This window comes from Fukomys damarensis, unplaced genomic scaffold (assembly GCF_012274545.1).
Source record: "Fukomys damarensis isolate Sample0158 unplaced genomic scaffold, DMR_v1.0_HiC HiC_scaffold_17, whole genome shotgun sequence".
Lineage (NCBI taxonomy): Eukaryota > Metazoa > Chordata > Mammalia > Rodentia > Bathyergidae > Fukomys > Fukomys damarensis.
Window position 1 is genome coordinate 65,431,362 of NW_022900929.1, and position 10,426 is coordinate 65,441,787.

Here is a 10,426-nt window from a genome sequence, read left to right on the forward strand (position 1 = left end):
ATACGTATGATAAGGGCATAATATGCAAATATATAAGGAACTCAAATCTCAACTCAATAAAACAATCTTATATATAAATGAGCAAGGAAACCAAGCGCTGTGGCACATGCCTATAATCCCAGCACTCAGGAGGCTGAGGCAGGAGGATCGCTGTGAGTTCAAGACCAGCCTGGGCTACAAAGTGAATTCCAGGTCAGTCTCAACTACAAGTGAGACCCTGTCTCTATAAGACTTGAATAAGCTAAAGTGACTCCATGCTAATAGGCCAGACTGTACTTCTTCATATGCTAATTGCTAACTTGGCTTACAGCCCGCCCAGGGGCAAATGGTTTGACAAAAGGTGACCATAGAACATTTCCTGCATAAGATAAGCAATGTGTTTGCAGTCTTGTTCTGTGGATTCCCTGACTCTTTGTTTAGAAAAACCTTATAAAAAGTACCTCAGCCCCTGAGCAGTTGCCTCTCTGAGCTACCTGGCTCTGGAAGTGCCATCTGGCCAGAGTAATAAAGGTCTATTTACCATCTAGCCTGGTGTGTTCCCTCCTGGGTCTCTCATTTCTTCGTAGAGCTCCCAGAGCCTAGCTGGGTGTTAGGGCCCAGCATCGTGGAGGACTTTTTGGCTGTTCACGGCTTTCAGAAGTAAGGCCCTGGGTCTTGCCTCCTGAGCCATCGTTGGGCTATAGGACTCAACATCGTGGAGGCCCTTTCGGCTGTTCACTCTCCGTGGAGTGGAAGTGAGACTTTAAGTCTTACATCTCAAAAAAGCAAAACAAAACAAAAAACATAAATAAATAAGGACTGTGAACAGACATTTCTCAAAAGATGTACAAATCAGTACATGAAAAAATACTCAGCATCACTAATAATTAGGGAAATTCAAATTAAAGCCATAATGAGATATCACCTCTCATACCTATTAGAAATGTTTTTCTCAAAAAGTTGAAGATAGTATTGGAGAAGATGAAGTGGAAGTATACTCATACATTATTGGTAGGAATGTAATTTAGTATTGCCTGTGTGAAAAACAAGATGGAGAATTCCAAAAAACTAAAAATAGAACTGCCATAAGATCCTGTAATATTACACACACACACACACACACACACACACACATATAGCAAAGGAAGTCATTTGTTGAAGAGATAATTACATGGTACTGTTAATTGAAGCATTAATCACAATAATCAAAATATGGAAACAACCAAATACCTGTTTATAAGGAAAAAAAATATATATATATATAGTATTCAGCTTTTAAAAGAAGGGGAGTCTTTTATGATTTTTATAATTGTCTTAGAAGAGTAACCCATTATAAAATTATATAAATACTTACTACCAGTAGCTTTACATATTTTGCCCTTTTTTCTTATACTTCAGTATTTATAGATATTTGATTTACTTTTCAATTAGTGTATTTTACTTCTTTGGGGGGGTGCTGGGGATCAAACTTAGTACGATTTACTTTTAAATTAATGTGATCAATTTTATCTTCATATTATTTGCTCAATGACTTTTTATGTTGTCATGATTTTTTCTTTGCCACTTTATTTGTTTTGCATGTTTGTAATAATTCCCATTATATTACTTTTACCTATTTTGAGTCTTTATTTTGAATTTACATCTTGACAGTTTCGAAGCCTGTTTTTAATAAATGAATTTAACCATTTACTTTTTGTCATAACTAACCTAATTTCTCTTATTTTCACATCAATGTGCATTCTTCTGTGATCTTACTCATTTTTCATCCTTTGAATCACAGATATTTTCTGAAATTTTTTATTACATTTATAATAGGATTCTTTTAAGTTTTGGAAATATTGTACTTAATCATGTTTTACTTATCAATGTTAAACTTTATCTAAGAGGGCATTGTTGCTATATTTTCTCCCCTTTTATCCTCTAGAATACAAAAATGGAGATCTTAAAGCCAGTTTCTCATATTTATTTTTACTGTAAATCTCTATTTTAAAAATAAATGTTGACATTTGCATTTTTTTCCTTTAGAATCTTATTTCCTCTCTAGATAAATACTGTAGTTGCCTTTTGAGAACCACTGATGGTACCAGAGAGAAGTGTCCAGCCTCACATGAGCATAACTACCTTGGCAGACCTGAGGTGTTGACACATGGTCCACGCTAGAAACTAAAGCAAACTACAGAGAGACATCACCATCTCTCTCATCTGGGTCTGTTTATGTTTCTACTATCAGCTCTACTCATTATGTTGTTTGAGCAAATGTCACCTGTGTTCATTATAATGTTACAAAATATGAATACTGAACCCTAAGAATTCAAATTTGAGTGAACACTTTTAGTTTCATCAAGCATAATTTTAGAAGCCTCATTTTCTACTGGTAACATGAAGCCTGAGTCACTATCTTCACATATTCGTGTCTGGAATTAAAGCAGGATGTGTTACTCAAGGTAGCAATTGCCTATTTCACACAACTGAATTACAAATAGAAATAAAATTCACAAACCAGATGCAAAGAATTTCTTCAATATAATATATGTAAGAAGACATTTAAATAAAATTAAGAATCCTAAATCTAGGAAAGCTAGTTTAAATTGGAAGTTGGATTTGTAAAAAAGCAGAGCTCCCAAGACCCACAACTTCGCATTTGTCCAGCTTAGAGACAGTTCCTCTACCTACATAGGGAGCTCCTTTAAAAGCCCTAAAGAAATGGATATTATTCTACACCACTGTTCAGTGCACATCCAATGTACATCTACTACACATTCTATGATGAGCCAAGGATTTCTCCCTGGTGAGCTTTTTCAGAATCAATCCCATTAGAGTTCAACGTGTGATACAGACATTTATTTATGCACAATTATGAAACTGTCCTTTTATATTTAATTTTAAGACACAGCTATTCTACAGAGAGAAAATCAATATGGTAGCACAGGCTGGGATTCAAACTTGCATTCAATCTACAGAAAAAATAATGTGTTTGCCTTTGAAGGTTATAATAAGGTATTTACTCCCTGAAAGTAATACCCATAATGTGACAAGGACACTAATATCTATCAGTACTTGGCTCTTCAAACTATCAAAAATTCCATTCATAAAATACATATATATATATATATATATATACATATAAAACCCAAAGAACATTCTCTAAATAAAAGTATGCGTAAATTCAGACTAATTTCTTAATTTATAAAAGCAGTAGGAATTAGCAAACAAAACTATTTCCCATTGTACCCTATGCCCTAAGTCAATTAGTTGCTTTGTAAAAATCATTCTGATTTCCTTTTATAAGGATAGGTTCAAACTAAAAAAATAAATAAATAAATAAATATATGAAATTTTAAAATATTTTATTATCTCATATTGGCTCATATTAAGGAAATAATTATAGTTCAAATCTTTGTTGTGGTTGTTAAAAAACCTTTGTAGTGAAAGATTATTTATTAAATTAAAAGCTAGAATTTCACAAAAATAAAAGATGTTCTGTTAATAAAAGTATATGATAGTCAATTGTTTAACATTTGGTATGACAATATATAGTTGATTAATTTGTAAGACATTACATTAATATTAATATTAAGAACCAGAAAATATTAATGCCTGTATTTCCCAACAGGGAAGTTTTCAATGCCCAAAAGTAACACTTTATGTGGTTTTATCATACATTCTCTAAGAATGTATGCTTCTCATGGTGTAGGTGGTACTGGTTACGAAATAGATACAGTATACCATGACTGCCAGCTGACCAATGTCATACATATCTTCCCATGAGAGCCTGTGTACAGTAAAGGAGAGGCAAAGGATATTTGTTTTCATCTTTTCCATCTCATTTCATGCTTTATCATTTTTTTCTTTTATCTTTCTTGTTCAGTTTCACAGCAAGAACTTGATACTAATGTTTTTGCTCTTTCCCCCTTCAATGCTTACAGCTATTACCTTTGGTAATGTATTCTCCAGAGTTTTCAATTTTACTTTTTAATTGAATAATTCTTGACGGTTAATTTTACTAGACTTAAGTCATTTCTACAACAGAGGAAACAATCAACAAGTGGAGAGAATGCACACAATGAAAAGAATTGCAAACTATTCATCTGCTAAGGGATTAAATTTCAGAATTTGTAAAGAACTCTTGTATTTCAATAACAAAGAAGACAAGTAATCCAATTAAAATGGGAGAAAGGGGGCATAATAAACATTTCTCAAAAAAGACATACAAATGGCCAACAGCTATAGGAAAATGTATTCACCATCCTTGCTTTTAGGGAAAAGTGGACCAAAACCACCTGTTAACACCTCACACAAGTTAGGATGGCTGTTAAAAAAAAAAAAAAGGTAGATGTTGAAGTTGCAAAGAAAAGGAAAATTTGTTCATTGATGATGGGAATGCAAATAGGTTCAACCATACAAAAGAAACATGAAGTGTCCCTAAACCCTAAGTACACAACTACCCTATGGTCATGAAATCCTACTTTTGAGTATGTACCACAGAAAATAAAACTACTATTTTGAAATAACATCTGAACCCTCATATTCATGATAGCTCTATTTACAATAGAAGAAATTCAAAACGGAAGTCCTGACATTTGTCAAACCAAGTACGGACCTGGAAGACATTACAGTAAATGAAACAAGCCAAACAAAGAGAGTTACTTCATGATATTATTACAGATGGATGAGCTAGGTAGAAATATTATAGGCAGTCAGTTAGGGCTGAGTCCTCAAGAGGGCCAGGACAAAGGTAAAACACATCACAACTTCACGTTGGCTGAAAACCAGGCCTCGAGATGGAGACACGATGACCAGACCCACATACTTCTTCGAAGAACTGGGCTCAGTGAAGTACAGAGAGGCATCGACCACCCTGGGAGTGACCAGAGACCTCTGGACCCACCGCCTCCTAGGACAATTCTTGTTCTTTCCATCCACTCCTGCTGTGTGACGTGCTTCCCAATTGGACCACCGTTACCTAAGTGACTACACTTGTAACCTTATTGGATGTTCATGGCTGTGGCCCGCATTGTACACACGTGGGTTTCATCCTATAAAAGGTAGGTAAAGTGGGGTCCTTGGGCTACCCACGTGGACCCTTCCTGCCCCTCAGGAGCTTTCCTAACATAATACCTTCCTACTTTTAACCTCCGTCATCCCTAGGACTCATTGTTCGATTTCTAGAGAACAAGAATTAGGCGTATCATACAGTTAACAGGTTGGGAGATATATTTCATATTTTCCCACAGTATGACTTATATAACGAATCTGCACCTGTCAGACTTTCACGAGCAGACTGACACAGTGATGGGAGGGAGGGGAAAACCAGAGAAGCATTAATTCAAGACATAAGCTTTCAGTTACACAAGATAAAAAGCTCTCAAGGGCTACAGTACAACATAGCACCTATCAGTAACAACACTGCTTTGTATGCTCAAAGATTTACTAAGAGAGTAGATCTTACATTAAGTGTTTTATCACAAAATGAAAATATTTCTCATAAGTAAAAGGGATGAGTAATGAGTAAAGTTTTAAAGATAATGGGCAGATCTATGGTACAGATCACAGTGATGGCTTCACATTGATATACACATACACACACACACACACATATCATCACATCATACACATTAGTTTTGCGTGGCTTTTTTGTATGTCAATAAAAATGGGAAAATTTTTAAAAGAAAATTTAAAAACAAGGGAGAATCTTCAAAGCACCATCCAGAAAGTACAAATCTTTCTTTCTTTCTTACTTTTAAAAATTTTATTTACTTATTTACTTACTTGTTTATTTATTTATTTGTTTGTATTTATTTATTTATTTATTTATTTATTTATTGGTACCAGGGATCAAACTCTAGACCTTGCACTTACAAGGCAGGCAGTGGCACCACTGAGCTAAATCTCCTACCCAAGAAAGTATAAATCTTAATGGGAATTCAGGTGAGGAATAAATGTGCTTTACAGGTTAAAGGTTCTTTGGCGAAAGCCATTTAGACATGGCTCTCCAAAGCTGCTAGGAAGACATGAGGGTGGATGGACAGAAATGCCCGCGCAGGTAAAAACTCATGTTGGAAAGTTTGGAGGATGTATGGTTGGGAGTTCAAATTAGATACTGGAAATCCTGGCATAATATAAGCTTATAAATGTAAAGTAGGACCACTTTATACCTTTGAGGGTAGGAAATTTGCAATATTTTCCGCATCATGAACAAGGTGTGAATATTCTTCATAAGTATGCTAGGAGCTCTGCAGTGAAATTTTCTGGCAAGTGTTTATGCAGCAAGACTGAAGAAAGGAAAAACCAATGGCTTAAAAACACCTCAACCAAGAGATTATTTTGGATTCTGTAACCTCTGAAATCCAAATGCCCCATCTGTGAAAAATAATAGCTGATAGCATTGTTATAGGAAAGAATAATATACAGAAAGTAAAGGAGGGCACAAATAAACAGTAGCTTTGGGGATTATGACAGATTACATAGACTTAGAAAAGTTTGGTAGAACTGGAAAACATACTTTCTTACAAAAATCTAGAATACTGGCATTACCTGAAGGTTATTAAATGGCAAGATGAAATGACATGTGTTAAGACATTTGTAAGAAATGGCATTCTCCGCAAATATAAAATGAAGTTATAAATATTTGATTTCTCATATTAAAAATAAGAAAAAGTGTTGCTATAGGAAAAAAAATCTTTGTCTTGAATGCTAGTAGTAGGGGAAATGAGAGTCTGCAATGGAGAAACAAAGCTTGAGATGGTATTTTTATAAATGTTGAAATGTTCAACTGATGAACATAAAACTGTTCGGGATCCCGAGAGCAATAATGAAAGAGATACTGGCTGGGCAATTATCCACAAGTGCATCGCTTCAAGCTTTGGAAAAGGGTAAGAATGACTGAGGATAGAGCAGATTAAAAGATTAAAAGCAGAATTTACAGATGTTCTATATTTGGGAATAGAATTATGAAGCGGAATCAGAAAAGTACTCAGACAGATGGGAGGAATGCTAAATTTCAGTAATTCCTTGACACATCTGTTTAGCTAATATGCAACATGAACACATAACCTCCACCTGTTTACTGAATACCACACCTCGGAGATACAGTTAACAAGGAGGTCACTTTCAAGTTGGCGAGACAAACACGGAAACACCTACTTCATTCTGATCTATGCAGTGTAACAGAGATAAATATTCCTGTACTTGAGGATATAAACAAAGTCAAGGACCTAACCTTCCAAAAGTCTGTGAAGGCTCTAAAAAATGTAAAAAATGAATAATTAGATCTATAGTATTTGTTGGCCACAGTAGAGGGTAGTTAAAGGGACAGGGCTACTCATGAATTGAGAAGCCTACATGGTAAGCAAAAGAAAAAAAAAAAAAAACGTATCTGGAGCAGTACGTAGAGTGGGATGTCTATGTGAGGTCAAAAAAGACAAGAAAGAGGAAGATTTTCAAAATGTAGCAATGATAGTATGACTTGAAAAAGTCCACTAAACCTGTAAAGTAACAACAATAAAATGACTGTCTAGTAAATGGTTACTCAGAATCAAATATATTATTGCTGTGTTCAGTTCTCAATGCTGACAACCCCATTTCAGAGAGGAAGACCCTGACAGATGACGGGTCGAACTAAGTTGCCTAGTATTAAATGTTACCCACAAGTAAGCACTGAAGTTTGGATTCACCCCGTCTTGTCTACCTGGAGAGTACATGCAGGTTCCCATGACCCCAAGAAACAACTGTGTCAAAACAGGAAGGGTCTGGGGCTGGGAAGCTCAGTGGTTCCGCTGCCTGCCTCGTAAGCGCAAGATCGTGAGTTTGATTCCCGGTACTAAAAAAAAAAGAAAAGGATCAAAGAACATGGATTTTAAAAGTGAATGGGAAGTGAAAAGAGGAATAAAGTTTTCTTTAAACTGAGTCATTCTATACCTGAAACCACCTGTAAAGGTGAGTTGTCATTACAAAAGCAGAAGTGTGAACAATAAATAAATATATCTGCCTCTCAGTATGTGAAAAACTCAAAAGATATCAGTATTCTTCCATTAACATGGCCAATAGATGCGTTGAAATCTTTAAGCTGCCTCTGGACCTGCAGTGCTTCTTGTTTCCTACTTAATTCTGTGATGGAAATTGAAAGAAAACATGGTCAAGATGGATTATTATTTCTTTCTGAAAGCACCATTGCTGGGGTTCACACCAACAACAGGGGATGCTAGTAAGTCTCCCCGAGGCACTGCATTTCTGTGAGGTACCGTGACACCATCAACAGTCTACCTCCTGTGCTGTGGAGGTGTGAGACATTTTGTTTTGTGCAGTTTGTACTTAGTATATTAAGTCAGATGCCTGTGTTCTAGTTTTTCTTCCACACACACAACATATTGACAAGCAGTGTGGTATAATTCTCAACCCTGTCCTAATAATTTTAAAGTATATTTCCTCCAGTAACTATCACAGATGTCACAGCTTTACAAACATGAGATATATTGCATAAATAACATAGTGTGTATAAGACATTATATGCATATAGCTTTTAAAAATGAGTTAATATTTCTTATATGAACATTTCCATTACAAGCTAAACAATGAAATCCACCCTGATCCCAAGCAAGTCACCTTTACTGATTTCTGTGTAATTAAAAAGATGCTGCTAACAAAGGGACTAACTCTTCAAAGAGTGCTTCTAGGACCTGACAAAAGGATGTCAACTCCAAGAAGGAAGGAATTTCACAGTGTATTTCTTTGGAGTATGTGGTTAGGAAGTTTATCTCCCCCATTAAAAAAAAAATTGCAGAAGTGCTTAGAACTAGTAATTAACCTGCTGCTGAATTTGGGCATTGGATGTACCTTGTGCTTTCCTTTTTCTCAGACCTCTAATGGAACCTGTCTATGAAGAATGCTCATTTTCTGCTGGGTAAGACAGTGTGAGAGTGGGTGATTTCACAGTTCACCAGAAGGATTATATCACTTTCCCTTTTGGAAGAAATCCAGACTTCATCATGAAGGTCCATCCCACCGTTAGACTGAAGAAAGCAACATATGGCGTGATGTCTCTAAACAGCTAAAAATGGGCTTTCTTGGCTAAAAATTTTGTTGTAAAATAAATTCTTGCTCATTGTTTACAAAGTTCAGAGTATAATAAATCTACAAATTATGAAAAATGAGGCATTTTATAAATACAATACTTTACAAACATTCAAACATAGAAATATAATGCATGATTTGTCATTAATTAATAGAAGCTATCATCTTTGTTAACTGGCACATGATACTGGAATAATTATGGATTAAAAGTGATCAACAAGATTGCCAAATTTTGAAAAGATAAGTCTGAATGCTACTTTTTTAAAGGTTTTATTTTGACTATAAACTAAACTCCATTTAAAAAAGATTAAATAAAATGAGACCATCCACACAAAGTTGCACTAATAGACACACTGGACGCATCATTAGCTGAAGGAGCTACTGATGTAACATTATTACCATGAACTTCATTAACTACTCTTGACAGTCAAATATTAAAAGCTGAGAGTTACATTTAACGACTCAAGAATCATGTGATTAATGAATTTATAGGGCATGGTTCTGTTCTGGCCCTTCTCTCAGAGCTCTGCTGCTAGAAAAATTCTGTCCATTGTTCCCAGAGCACCCAGAGCCAGTGTGGTCTGACAGCCAAAGGGCTGATCATGTTGCTCTGTACCAGATGCAGGAAGGGTACACAGAACAATTGCGTGCAATGGACAACTGCAGTGTAGCAAAAGGCCTTCGCATTTTTAATTTTCTCTTTAAAGAAGGTTATGATTGTAAAGTCAGAATTACGTAGCATTTCCAAATTGAAAACATAAGCCCATGCATGTGGTCCTCTTTCTCATGCTAAAAAAAAATTTTTGCAACATACTTCCTTAAAGCATATAGTTAATAGTACTGATTTCCCAAGCAGTTGAAGCAAAATTAGTAATGTCATGTATTGCTAGCACCCATTCATTAGATGTTATTACCTACAGTATAATTATTGGCTTAAATATGAATGCTGATACTTACATTGCTGTCTTTCATTACAGTATATTGGAGTATTTATTTTTTATAGATATCACTGATGGCATAATCTTTAATTCTGAAAGGAAGTATTTAATGAAGTGTTCTATACATACCACAGGAAGTTTCTGGACTTTATATTTTATGATCTTGCACATCTGTATACTGATAATCTAACACCAGATATCCAAATAAATGATTGCAAAAGATTATGATAAATCCAGATACAGATAATGTGCTGTTTACTAGGTGTTCAAACTTCACTGGAAAACCTACATTTCTTCCATAATGCCATTTTAATAAACCAGAGAAAAATTAAACCAAACAAAATTTTCTCTTATCCAGAATAGGATTAATGACTTTTCACTATATTATTTTCAAAACATGCAAGGGACTGCATATTTCCCATGTAGAAGAGTACAGCAAA